Here is a 13612-nt window from a genome sequence, read left to right on the forward strand (position 1 = left end):
ACAATTTTCCATTTTAAAAGATTCCTGCAAGCTTTTCTTTGAGAAACATTAACACCTCCATTGTTAGCAGTAGGCCTTCCATATTCAGCTGAGGAAAAGCCCTCAGACCCTAGAAGTTACTTTTCTTTGTCATGTGAATGGAATTTCACATTTACCTGAGTTGAAAAGGGTTTAAAAAAAAAAAAGTTACCATTTCCCTTCTCTCACTTGTGTGCTGGTGCAACCTCAATTTCACTCTCATACATATGTATTATGATACAGTCTTTAATTACATAATCACAAACTACTTTTTCTCTAAGATCCTGCTTCATTCAGCACATAGGATGAATGCACAAATAGGCCAAATTATGGTTTCACAGGCAACCATAAATCTGGCATTTCATAACTTTTGAGCATTTGATTGTGTAACTTAAATAACATTCATTTAACATACTGATTATGCACATATATGAAATGAACTAATAAAATTGAAAGTATGAAATAATACCGGGTTTGTTCAGTGACTAGGCAAGAGCTGCACAAAGAGGAACAGACAGGAAAAAGCCAAAGAAATAAATGGACCAAAAAATTAATAATAAAAAAAAAATGGAGCAGAGAGGGAGTAGAAGGAAAAAAAAAATCACACAGAGACACTGTTAAAGAGGAACAGTGTCAGGAGGTAAATAAAATGAAGAACCTGGAGTCTTTCCTTGTGGCAGGGAAAAGCTCCAGCTGCAGGGAGGCAGTAAGACACTACACTGCTAAAAATAGCAGCATAGATGAGGTGGCACAGCCTTGGTGAGTAGAGAGCTATGTAGGATATGTACTCCAGTGGATACCCACACACTTCAGGCATGTCTTTACTCTACTCCCCTAAGCCGGGCCTCACTGATATATACACCCATGCTATGGGGCTATGTGCATATATACATGTCATGGCCAAAAGAAGTGTGCCGTGTAGATGTACCCATACCGTATGCTTCTTTTGGTGGCATGTGGTGTATGTATATGTGTAGCACCCCTAGCCCAGGTGTATATATAGCAGTGCAGATCGTGAGGTGCGTAGAATTAAGACACGTCTTAAGGGTATGAGTATGTACTAGAGTATTTACATTACACAGCTCTTTAATCTCTCAAGCCCTGCCTCCCCCTCTATATTTTTATTTTTAGCTGGGTAGCATCCTGCTGCCTCCCCACTGCTGGAGCCTTTCCCCGCTGCAGAAAAAGACTGTTAATGGGGAAAGGCTCTTGCAGGGGACAGCCCCTGAGAACAGGCTCTACCAGACCCTTTCTCTGCTGCTGGAGCCTTTCCCCACCACAGGGAAAGGCTCCAGTAGTGGAGAAAGGGTCTGGCAGTTCCCCACTATTGGTGCCCTTCGCCTGCCACAGGGAGAGACTTTGGCAGCAAAGAAAGGCTCTGGCAGGGGTGAGGCTGTGGGGAAGTTTTCACAGGATCAGAAAGAGAGCAGGATGACAGAACATCCAGGGTGTGGGAGCCGACCTCCCGACACAAGTCTAGAGCCAATGGAGATTAGACAGGAGGCTGCTGGAGTCAAGACAAGTAAAAGAAGGACAGCATTTATCAGGTAAAACGCTGCAATGCTACCACTGGTAATAAACCTCAGAAGGAATCCCAGAGAAGGGTCCCTGATAGACTGCCTGCCCACATTTTCACTCTTTTTAATATATTTAAAATACTTACTGAAATACAGACAAAAATACTCATTAAAACATCCCTTTGAGAACCATAGTAGCCATGTGGAGATCTCTTATGTTTATTTACATTTAGATTGCCCTGAAAAGGCCTGCCCTTTAAATTCTTGTAAAATGTATAACACCAGGGCAAAAGGCATTTGCTCACATCCCCCATCATCAATCTACACTTCCATCCTTATCTCCATTTTGAAGGGCCTGTCAGGCCACCCCACATTCAAGCTCTGGTTTCATATGTACTCTCCTGGTAATTCTGAAATGTGTTTTTGAGTTCCCTGACACAGGATGTGCTGAAGATTCTGTACACCCTGTACTAACTGGTGTAGTAAATAGAAACAAATCTTAGCTTCCTGTGGACCCAATTCATTAAACCTTGACATATCATTTTACCTGTATAAAGTGTAAAAACATTTTTTCAAGTTACATATTTAAAACAAAAAATAGAAACTGGTTGTCTGCTATATAAAGGTGGCTTCCTTCTCAGATACCCTGAGGATGACAAGAACCAGATCAAGTAAAGCACTTAAGCACAGCCTTAATTTTAAGCACATGGTTTACTGGACTGGAGCCAGAATCTTGTAGGACTGATGCCAATAATTAGCATTTTGATAACTACTACAGCAAACTCTATATACTGCCTACTGGTAAAGGATTGGAGCCTATCTTATGGCATCTTCCTCCTACTGGACCAGGTTTTGCCCTTACTGAGCTGGCTCACTCCCCCGTGTAATTCTGCCAGAGCTCTCTCAGAATCCAGGGAAACAGTTTCCAACAGGGTTAGTTGGTTTTTATTTTAAGCCTTCTTAACAAAACAAATCAGACCCTCACAGACTCCTCCTTCAAAGTCTGTGCAAGTTGGGCAGTTCCTTCCCTAAGTCTGCCTCTCACACCAGTAACTCCAGCAACTCAAAATTTCCTGGCTCTTACCACAGAGCCTCCATAATAAAGGTCTTTGCAGGGTCTCCCTGCCATCTGTTTGGTTTCTGGAATAATTCCTCTCTGCTGTAGCTCCAGTAACAGTCCATGGAGAACACAACCCCTGACCCTTCTACTTTCTGAAGAGTGTTGCAATCTCTACCTTCCACTTCCTGCCTTCCCTCTTTCATGAGGATCAGACAGTTAAGTTTTCAGTTCTTTTCCCAGGTGCAGCAGATGGGGCTAATCAGCCACTTAGCTAGCTGCAGGCCTGACTGCAGAGGAATGGTATCCCTTATACTGTCACTCTGCTACTTCTTAGAGAAACTCATACATTATTAATTCTAAAACACAAGCATTTACTTTATCTATATATTTTAAAGAAAGATATCAGCAATTTCCCCCCACTTTTAAATTCTGATTTTCTTATAGTGAAATTCTTGTTCTTTCTTCAGTATAACAGTCAGGTAATAATAATCAATTTCTTCCTTAAAAAATTAATAGCTGCATTTGATGGAGAAGGGGAGCAAATAATGAAAGGAAGAACTAACATGCATCTTCTGGCCATTCTCTATGAGGTCAATCTTTTATTGCTATTTTTACAAGAATTCAGTCATATCTTATTAGATAAGGAGCTATGTGGATTCCAGTGATGAATATATGATTGGTTCTTTTCCCCCCATTATACAAATATTATTTGATTTTTCATATCTGCCATTTAATCATCCTAAATGCAACTATTGTCTGTTAATACTTAGGATTCCACCCCCTCCTCCTTTCTTTTTTGAAGTAAAAGGTCTTTATGCTACCCAACTTCAGCTTAAATGGCTTGGAACAAAAATACCCCATGAAGAGAACTTTTAATGTATTTATAATGAAGCTCCTCCTTTGCCATGGCTCTGTGCTCACTCAGACTAGTGCTATTTTTTAAGCTCTTTCCTGGACGATGGAGTTGCCAGCGTCACCGATATTGCTGGGTGAAATTCTATGGCCTGTGTTATACAAGACATCGGAGTAGATTATCATAATTATCTCTTCTGGCCTAAAAAAAAAAAATCTATGAGATACCTTGATATTGTTTCCATCCAGTGTTTGCCCATATAAAATCACTCATGGTTCACTCCTATGGCAAAGTCTTTGGTTAGTCTTGGAATGGGACCAATTGCTTAAGCCATATTCTGAGGCTTGTTTCTTAAATTCTCTCTTGACTGCCCAGCTAATGAGGTCATTCAGGACAACTCTTTCATAATGGTTTGCTTCCACCTGGGTAAGGTGCCTCCAAGGGATCTACACTGCAGCTGGGAGCGTGCTCCTCTGCTTGGGTAGACAGTCACACTAGCTAGCACAAAAAAATTAGCAGTGTGGCCAGGGGTAGCATGAGTGGCAGCTTGGGCTAGCTGCCCGAGTACAAATCTGCCAAGACCCCCTGCATACGTACTCAAGTGAATAGCCCAAGCCACTGCCCATGTGACCCCCACCTACACAGCTATTTTTAGCATGCTAGTTTGGGAAGCATGCTCCCAGCTGCAGGGTAGACATGCCCTCAGAAATGCTTTGAGAGGACACCTCTTAAATAAGTGTCAACCAAAGCGAATGCTAACTATGGTATTTTTACCACTATTTACAAGGCCAATGTCATGAAGCAAAACAAAAAAGAAATTAAAATGGTATATATTGAAACTGCATTACCAAAAACCTAGCTAGAAATTAAATTGGGGTATTGGAAAGCTCTACTTTGGACAGATAAAAATTAAACTTCATAAGACTTACCAACACCCAGACTCAGGAGCTGACATACATTCTCCTCTGAGTGAGCCCTCCAGGAACAACATTTGCTTATTGAGCTTCTGGCCCTGTCCCCTCTCTTCTACATTGCTGAGAGAAAGGGTGTCTGCCTTTCCTTCTTCATATCCAAACTGGGTCTTTAAAGGCATTTTATCCTTTGTTAATAACCAGCAACACCTGACTTCAAAATGTGCTTTGGGGATATTATATTCCTGATCCAGCAGATCTTCATCACTTACCAGCAAATCTCAGATCCTGGGCAGGCACAATCATAAGAGGAGTTTCACCTTTGTGTGTGCGTTTTTCACATTGTGTGCTTTGCACAGTAGATGTCAGCCCTGCATAATGACGTGAATCTAAAAGGTCCATATGACACACGCAGAAACCATTCTTTGGGGGTGGGAGAGAATATTCCAAATAAACAACTGATTCTATGAAAACAAGCAAATGCTATTTAAAAAAAAAAACCAGTGGCCTCAATCAAAGCTGTTCTAAGTAATTTTAAATTGACAGGCTAAACTGATGCTGCTATCACTTCACTGTAACACTATCCCTAACCATGACATCTGTGTAGATCGAAAGCTCGTGTCTTTCACCAACAGTTGGTCCAATAAAAGATATGACCTCACCCACCTTGTCCCTCATAACATCAACATTCAGGAGAAAATCTTTTTTCCTAGCCAAGAGCCAGAGATCTGCAGAGTTTTGACAGCGTTTTGAGACTTCATTCCCTAATCTGCAGGGGTGAAGGACATTGCTAAATTCTGGGTAATTTCTACACAGGCTTGTTCTTTTTTGTTTTTCCATTGGCCCTGTTCTCAGATGTTAGAGTCTTGCTTATGCTGGGGATTTGTCCTGTTGCCATCTATTGGTTGCCAGCTAGCCATCTGCACCAGTGTAGCTTAGGCCTGGTCTTCATGAGGAACTTGTATGGGTGAAGCTAGACCCTCTATGTAACAAACTTTCTGGTACTTGGCATTGTCGATGGCAAATAAGTCTATCATGGGGGTCACCCAGTGCAGGAATATCAGTTTTATAAGGGACCTTGTGGCGGGCCTGGCACCGCACTGCCCCTTTGTGGCAGGGGTGGGATGCGGTGTCGGAACCTCACCACTCTCAAGTTCACTCGCTGTCTCTCTGTGGGTGGCCATTTGTGGCCTAATGGCCTCCTTCCACACAATCACTCCTTGGTCGGGGTAGTGGACCTAGCAGCTAGAGTCCAGGTAACTCAGCCCAAACATCTGGGTGGCTGGAGTCCAGGTAACTCGCCCCAAGTGTCAGGGCAGTGTGGCCCAATGGCCAGGGTCCATATAAATTGCTCCCCACGTTGTGTGTGGGTGGTGGTAGGGGGGCCCTGGCCCACCCTCCTCACTGGGGCTGAGTGTCTGTGTGACTCTAATGCTGTTTGCCTCTAAAGTTCCCCACATCAACTCCTTTTTGGGTCAGGACCCCTACAATTTCAACACTGTGAAATTGCCGATTGAAATAGCTGAAATCATGAAATTTACTATTTTTAAAATCCTATGACTCTGAAATTGACCAAAATGGACCATGACTTTAGTAGGGCCCTAACTATGATGTGTTTCTGTACAGCAGCATTCATACAGAAACATCACAGAATCCATTGCAACTCCCTTGCACTGTGTGCATGCAACTCCATGTGTGTTAAATAAGCTGCCTCACACCTTTATTTCAATGTAAAACCCATTTAAATTATCAGACCAGGGCAGGTATGTCCAGCTGCACTGACCTAACAAGCTCATTAGTTATTTGTAAAATCAAATGCACAACTACAAAATGGGGAATAACTGACTAGGCAGTAGTATTGCTGAAAAGGATCTGGGGGTTATAGTGTGATGCAATGTGATACAATGATAACAATGTGATGCAGTTGCAATAAAGGCTAATATTGTTTTGGGGTGTAGTAACGGGATTGTTGAATATAAGACCTGGGAGGTAATTGTCTTGCTCTACTCAGCTCTGATGAGGCTTCAACTGAAGATGTAGACAAATTAAAATGATAAAAAGTTTAGAAAACCTGATCTATGAGGAAAAGTTCAAAACATTTTTCAGTCTTGAGAAGACTGAGTGGGGGACAGATAACAGTCTTCTTCTTCAAAGCTGTTATAAAGAGGACAGTGAGTAATTGTTCTCCATGTCCCTGAAGGTAGGACAAGTATTCAGCAATTATAAGGATAGTTAAGCTATGGAGTAGCTTCAGGAGAGTTTTGATTTCCATCTCTTTGTTTTTTTTAAAAGGTCCTGCCTCAGTGGAGGAGAATGGACTAAATGATCTCTCATGGTCCTTTTCAGCCCTACATTTTTAGAATTCTGTGATTAATAATGGTGGCATTTAAGGACTGAAGCCATGACATTTAGAGCTGGATTTGGATTTTGAACACCAAAAATTTCTGGGCTGTGTAGGGTTTTGGACAGTGTCTGTCGGATCTTGTATTTTGACTTACTGATTTCATGACAACTATGCAATCACTTCCACTGTGCAGCTTTGGCCTCATGGAGATGACACCATCCCCATAATCTGCCTTTTAGTAACACAGCTCCCACTTGCTGCTCCTTAGCAATTGTCTAGTGATTTGCATCTTCCAAAGGTCTTGCAGGCATAAGCATTTCATCTCTAGTATCCAGCCCAAGTTCCAGTTTGAATAATTACCCTCTGCTCACCAACAGTCTCACTGCATTTTCAAATGGTTATGATATTCGAAAGTGATTGCTTCACCATATTTGGAGGCTGGTGTGACCTAATGACGACAATTGGGTAATTTTTTTTCTACAAATTGCTTTTATTTTATTTTTATTTTTTTGCCAAAAATGCATGGGAGGGGGGCCTGCAAAACTCCCGAATTTGGCAAATAATGCAATAGGAAAAATGTTCAAAAGAGTCAAAACATTTTGTTTCAACCAGTTCAAAACACTTCATTGCAATTTTTTCATTTTGAAATGGACCATAGTTTTTAATTTTCCGTTTGGCCCCTGAACCAAAAGCAATTATTTGCTCAGCTCTACTAATGACTTGCACTATCCCAGCAGCCAAGAATTTATATTAAACATATGTTACTAACTTCAACAAATGTTTGCAATGAAGGTTTTCCATTGCCAACATGAAGATATGAATTCTAACACTAATAATACTTAGTAACTTTTACTGTTATTCTCCAGGATCATCTTTGAAGAAAGTGAGTGGGAGTTTTGCCACTGTCATCAGAGGCAGCAGGATCAGACTCAGAGTTTTCCTTGGTCTTAGTTTTCCTAAAGACTTACAGAGTGAATCAGTGATAGGGTAGAGATGAGAACCCCATGTTTTCTTGTCTCTCTCAAACAACCGGTGCCATTTTATTATATGAGGGTTTTTTTATTTGTTTGAGTGTGAACTGGCCAATAGTTCAATAAGTAGTTTCTGGAGTTTAATTTATTAATTGCTAACTGAATATTGTTGCATATTTTAATTGCATAGTGTGATTAGATAATGCCATGACAAATTAAAAAATAATTAAAACCCATCTTTCTCCAGTTTATCAATCTTCATTACATTCTTATCATTTAAAGCCAACTATTCTTGACTATCACTAAGCAACTCTAAGCATGAAATTGGGGCAGCGATTGCCATTAAATCAGTGTTTGCATTTTACTCTGTTTCTCTTTTTCAAAAAGCTGTGGGGAAGGCACTGGAAAATGTCAGTAGCAATGCACAAAGACCCTAATATATTTGCTGACCTTTATTCCCGGAGATGGGTTAGTAGTCATTATAATACTGTGGATGCTCTCTTAAATAATTTAGATGCTGTTGCCTGCCTCTTGGAGACTGTGGGCAATTCATCAAGCTCTATTAAAGCTCACAAAGCAAGCATAAATATGGACATTCTTCAAAAATAAAATACACAAAATTACCACGTTATTGCATTTTAGGTGGATTACCTTTTAGTTTCTGCTCAGCTATTCAAAGGGCGTCCTTTGTACTCTCTCAGATAAACGTTACAATAAAGAGGTGCATTCTGAAGCAGAAACACGTGAAGTGAAAAAAACCACCTCTGTACATGTGAACATATAGCCGGGCTTAGTAAATGCATGTTCATTGCTTTCATGTCAGCAAAATTCCTTCAGTGCAGATGACCCAGAGGAAAGGAAGCCAGGTGAAGCAAAGCAACAAGCTTAGCCATATGGCCACACTCCATAGAAAGAGAATGGTAAATAAAAATACAGGCCAACTTGTGATTTAGGGTCACATTTCAAAAGCACCTAATTGATTTTGGAAGCCTAATTTCCCACTTCAGAGCCTCAGTCCTATTGATTTTCAGTTAGGCTTAAGCTTCTAGGGGCTAGAGCTACAAAGGGGACTTATGGCTTGTCTACATGAACAGTTAATTTGAGGCAAGATGGGTTTTGAATCTACCCTGCAGTAGCTTGGCACAGACTAACTGTCCATTTAGCCCTGGTGATGCACATGAACTGTTTGCTAACGCACTTTGATCTAGTCCTCATTGAAATGGGACTAATCAAAGCACATTAACAAACTGTTAAAGCAGGGGCCACATGGACAGTTAGTGTATGCAGGATAGTGCAGGGTAGATTCACATCCCAGTTTGCCGCTAACTAAATGTTTGTGGAGATAAGCCCTTAGACTCAGTGTTGCAATGCTTAAGTAGAAGGGCCCTGCTACCTACTGGAGTTCACAGCCCTGAGTTAGGCACCCAAGCTCCCTGTACAATGCATGGGGAAAGTTAGGTGCATAAGAATGGGATTCACAGAAACCAGCATGCTGAGTGGGGAACCACCTAAACTCATCAGTAGGAAATAATGAGGAGAAGGGTGGGGCTTAGGCTCTGCCCCTCAAAGGGAGTTAGGCAACTCCTTGTGCTGAGGATTCATGGGTATGAATACTCTTCTGGAGTTAGGTGTTCAAGCCAGGTCAGCCCTTTGTCACTGAAAATTGAGAGGCCACTCCCTTTCGCCCAATGGTTCGAGCACTCACCCAGGATGTGGGAGACCAGGGTTCAAATTCTTCCTCTACCTGATGTGGAACAGGGACTTGAACCCAGGTGAGTGCCCTAACCACTGGGCAATGTGTATTCAAGGGTGGGTCACTACCTCTCCTCTTGAAGCTGTTCCACTTTGTATAACATAATTACATACCTATTGGAACAGGGCCTGGGGTTTCTAGGCGAGTACACAAGCCACCAGGCTATAGAGTCATTCTCACTCTCTCTCGTCCACTGACTGTTTACGTTATTATGTCACTTTCTGAAATGGCACTTAGGCTCCAGAGTCATGCAAGACCTTCTCAACATTTTACCCTTCATTGTTTCTTGATTGCTTGAGGAATGGAAGTTAACTTTGGAGGCTGAATTACTTCATCTCTTCAATGTCTTTTGAACCAGATCGTTGACTTACTAAACCTCATCCTGCTCTTCCAAGATTCTCTACCTGCCTTCAGTTCCCATTGACTTCAGCAAAAAATGCTTAGGAGCTTGCAGGTCTGGGCCCAATGACATACTAGTACAGAGTGTGCAGCATCACAGGCCACCCTACTGCTGTTGAGCTAAAATACCTCTCCTCTTTGAGCAGATAGTTGATGTGCCTTGTCCATTCCACTTTCGTATTGTTGAATACAAAATGACCATTCACATTACTCATTTGAACACTGAGTGCTTTTGTTGGCAGGTACTATTCATAATGACTGCCAGGGGATATCATAATGAAAGGAGACGTGGCAGCCATATTAGCATTGTGCTGGGCAGGGAAGGAGAGAGTTTGAGGAACACACCTATTCCCCACTTGTTACTTAGGTCCAAGGTTAGCATTGTAACATCCAAATTACTGCTAAAGTAGGTTTTATCCCATTTGGAGCAATACTATTTTTCACCCCCTGCTAATATCAAACACAAAAATTGTGATAGGTGCTAAGTTGTGTAATCAAACACTTTTAAAAGCAGTCTGTGTGCCAACCCTGCATAAGTGGAACTGGGAGATTATGTTATGAGTAGAAGTGGTCAAAAAAGAGCAAAACAGTTTTGTGGGAGATTTCTAAACTGTTTCTGTTTCACAGGATTTCAAATGCACTCATTTTCTGGGTTTTGTGAAAATGTCCTTGACTTTCTTATGCCTTTTTAAAATCAAAATACTATTTAGAATCCTTATCAAACAGGTTCCTTTACCAAAAATTCTATTTTTGGTAAACAAAAATGTTCAATAATTTTTATATAAATTTTGATTTTGATTAAAAAATGTGTTAAAATGTCACAAACTTCAGGAAAAATTGAAAATTTCAATGCTGACAATTTTCACAAAAAATGTGACTTTAAGAAAAGATGGTTTGTCTGCAGAAAAGCCTTTAATATGAAAAATTTCAAGCAGCTCTAGTTACAGGTGATGACAGAGAGGCCTATAGACTAGAAAGGCTGTGCAAGAGCTCTACAATCTGGCTCCGGACTGAAGGCTGTGGGCAGGATTTCACCCACACAGAGCCTGATGTGCATGGGGTTAGTTTTATCCTCAGTGAAAACTGTTGTGTATTTGGTTGTCATGGTTTTTGTTGCTATGGCAACTGAGTTAGATTATTATGGGTTAGCTCAACCGGTTTCAACCGGCCGAGTGAGCTCTCTGTGTCTGTAAATAAAATGGAGGTTTTGGTTAGCTGCCTGCTCTCTGGCCTCAAGTGATTGCTTCCTACACCTGCTGCCCCAAGGATTTAACACTGGCGACGAGGATGGGATCCTGGTGCTGCTCCCGTAACAGAAGGAAGTAGAAGTCAAGGTAAAGAACAAACAAACAAAAAAAGCTGCTTGTTTGCACTGACTGTGAAAGTGAAACTAAAAATCATGGCTACTCTGACCAGGCCCCTGGAGCCTTTTGATGAGAATACAGAGCAGTGGCATGTGTATACTGAGCGTTTTGAGCTTTTTGGTATTGCAAATGACATTACAGAAGCGAAGAAGGTGCCAATATTCTTAACTGTTGTAGGGGCTAAAACCTACTCTCTGCTACGCAGCTTACTGCACCCTGTTAAGCCTGAGACTAAATCTTACAGTGACATTGTGGAAATCCTGGGGTCTCATTTCTCCCCAAAACCACTGGTAATTGCTGAAAGATATAGGTTCCACAAAAGAGACCAAAAGGAAGATGAAACAGTTGTACAATTTGTAGCCATTTTAAAAAAGCTAGCAGAACACTGTGAATTTAAAGAGATGTTAAATGATGCCCTGCGTGACAGGTTAGTGTGTGGCCTCTGCAGTGAAGCTATACGGAAGCGCCTACTGACAGAGGCTCAGCTTACATTACAGAAGGCTGTTGATATTGCTGTCTCCATGGAACTGGCTACAAGGGAGGCACAATACATCGGTGCATCCCCTAGGGTGCAAAAAGTGTCACAAGAACTGACCCACAAAACGGTGCAGAGTCAAGAATGTTACCGCTGTGGTAGCTGGGTCACCAGGCATCAGAATGCTGGTGTAAGGACCTGGTGTGTCGACACTGTGGCAAAGGGACACATTGAGTATGCCTGTAAACAAAAGAAAAAGAGGCCTGTGGTCTGGCCGACAAAAGAGGAACCTTGCATACCCTAGAGCAGACCCAGGATGATCAAGGTGACACCTCCTCACAAGAGGAAGTGCCACTGCATGTTTTGTCTTTGGCAGCGGGCTCACATGAATACTGGGTAACCCCTTTATTGGAGGGCAAACCTATACGCATGGAACTAGACACCGGTGCAGCTGTCTCGCTGGTTCCTGAGACTGTGTATAAGGAAAAGCTACAGCATCTTCCGCTTAAGGCAACAAAAACTGTTCTGAAGACGTATACAGGTGAAGCTGTGCCCATGTTGGGCACTATTGATGTTAAGGTGGAGCTCAATGGACAGGCAGCTAAATTGCCACTGTTTGTGGTGAGAGGTGACTACCCAGCCTTAATGGGTAGGTCTTGGCTTGGGAAGATTCAACTGAACTGGGCAGAAGTGCACCGGATGACTAAAGAAGAAACCAGTCTAACCCCTATTCTAAGGAAACATGCTGCTGTTTTTGGAGATGATTTGGGAAGTATGAAGGGAATCACTGTGACATTGAACATTAAACCTGACAGTCCACCAAAATATCTGAAAGCCCGAACTGTGCCATATGCCATCAGGCCAAAAGTTGAAGCAGACCTGGAGTGCCTGGTCACCAATGGAGTCCTAATACCAGTTACCCATAGCTCATGGGCCACTCCTATCGTTCCAATCGTGAAGAAAGATGGCTCTCTCCGGATTTGTGGTGATTTTAAAGTCACTGTCAACCCAGTGTTGTGTGCAGAGCAATACCCGCTTCCCCGCATCGATGACCTCTTCGCAGGCCTGGCTGGGGGACAAAAGTTCAGTAAGATTGATCTGAGTCAAGCATATTTACAGATGCACGTCGATGAAAAGTCCCAAGAGCTGTTGACTATTGTGACTCATAAGGGGCTTTATCGATACTGTCGCCTACCCTTCGGAATAACATCTGCTCCCGCCCTGTTCCAGAGGGCTATGGACCAGATCTTGTGTGGCTTGTCAGGAGTTCAGTGCTATCTGGATGATATCCTGGTCACTGGAAGAAATGAAGAGGATCACTTAAAGAATTTAGAGGCTACCCTACAAAGACTGGAAGAGTATGGCCTACGAGTTCGCAAAGACAAGTGTGAATTCTTCAAGCCCTCTGTTGAATATTTGGGACACATCATTGATTCTGCAGGTCTTCATAAGGCCCTTGCAAAAGTTAAAGCTATTGTGAGGCTCCCCACCTCGAAATGTAAGCCAGCTGCGCTCGTTTCTAGGACTCCTGAACTATTATGGAAAGTTCATCTCACAGTTAGCCACACTGCTAAAACCACTTCATGAGCTCCTTGGGCAGAACAAGGCCTGGAAGTGGACTGAAGCCTGTGATGTTGCGTTTAACAAAGCTAAGGATGCACTGCTAAATTCTGAAGTTCTAACGCACTTTGATCCATCCTTACCACTGCAATTGGCCTGCGATGCCTCCCCTTATGGAGTGGGAGCAGTTGTGTCACATATTATGCCTTCAGGAGAAGAGAGACCTATTGCTTTTGCTTCACACACTCTAAGCAAAGCAGAAACTAACTACGCCCAAATCGAACGTGAGGCATTAGGAATTGTTTTTGGAATTCGGAAGTTTCATCAGTACCTGTTTGGGCGAAAATTTACTCTTCTCACAGACCATCGACCTCTGACATCAATTTT

General features: G+C 42.2%; 1 long non-coding RNA gene across 1 annotated transcript in view; it reads right to left on the bottom strand.

Annotated features, from left to right (window-relative positions):
• LOC120398513 overlaps positions 1 to 2769 on the bottom strand; it is a 50297-nt gene extending 47528 nt beyond the window's left edge. Inside the window, exon 1 of the long non-coding RNA XR_005594490.1 lies at positions 2620 to 2769. This is a non-coding gene — a long non-coding RNA (uncharacterized LOC120398513). The remainder of the gene's footprint in view (positions 1 to 2619) is intronic.
• Between the last annotated feature and the right edge of the window lie 10843 nt (positions 2770 to 13612).

This window comes from Mauremys reevesii, linkage group 1, assembly GCF_016161935.1.
Source record: "Mauremys reevesii isolate NIE-2019 linkage group 1, ASM1616193v1, whole genome shotgun sequence".
NCBI lineage: Eukaryota > Metazoa > Chordata > Testudines > Geoemydidae > Mauremys > Mauremys reevesii.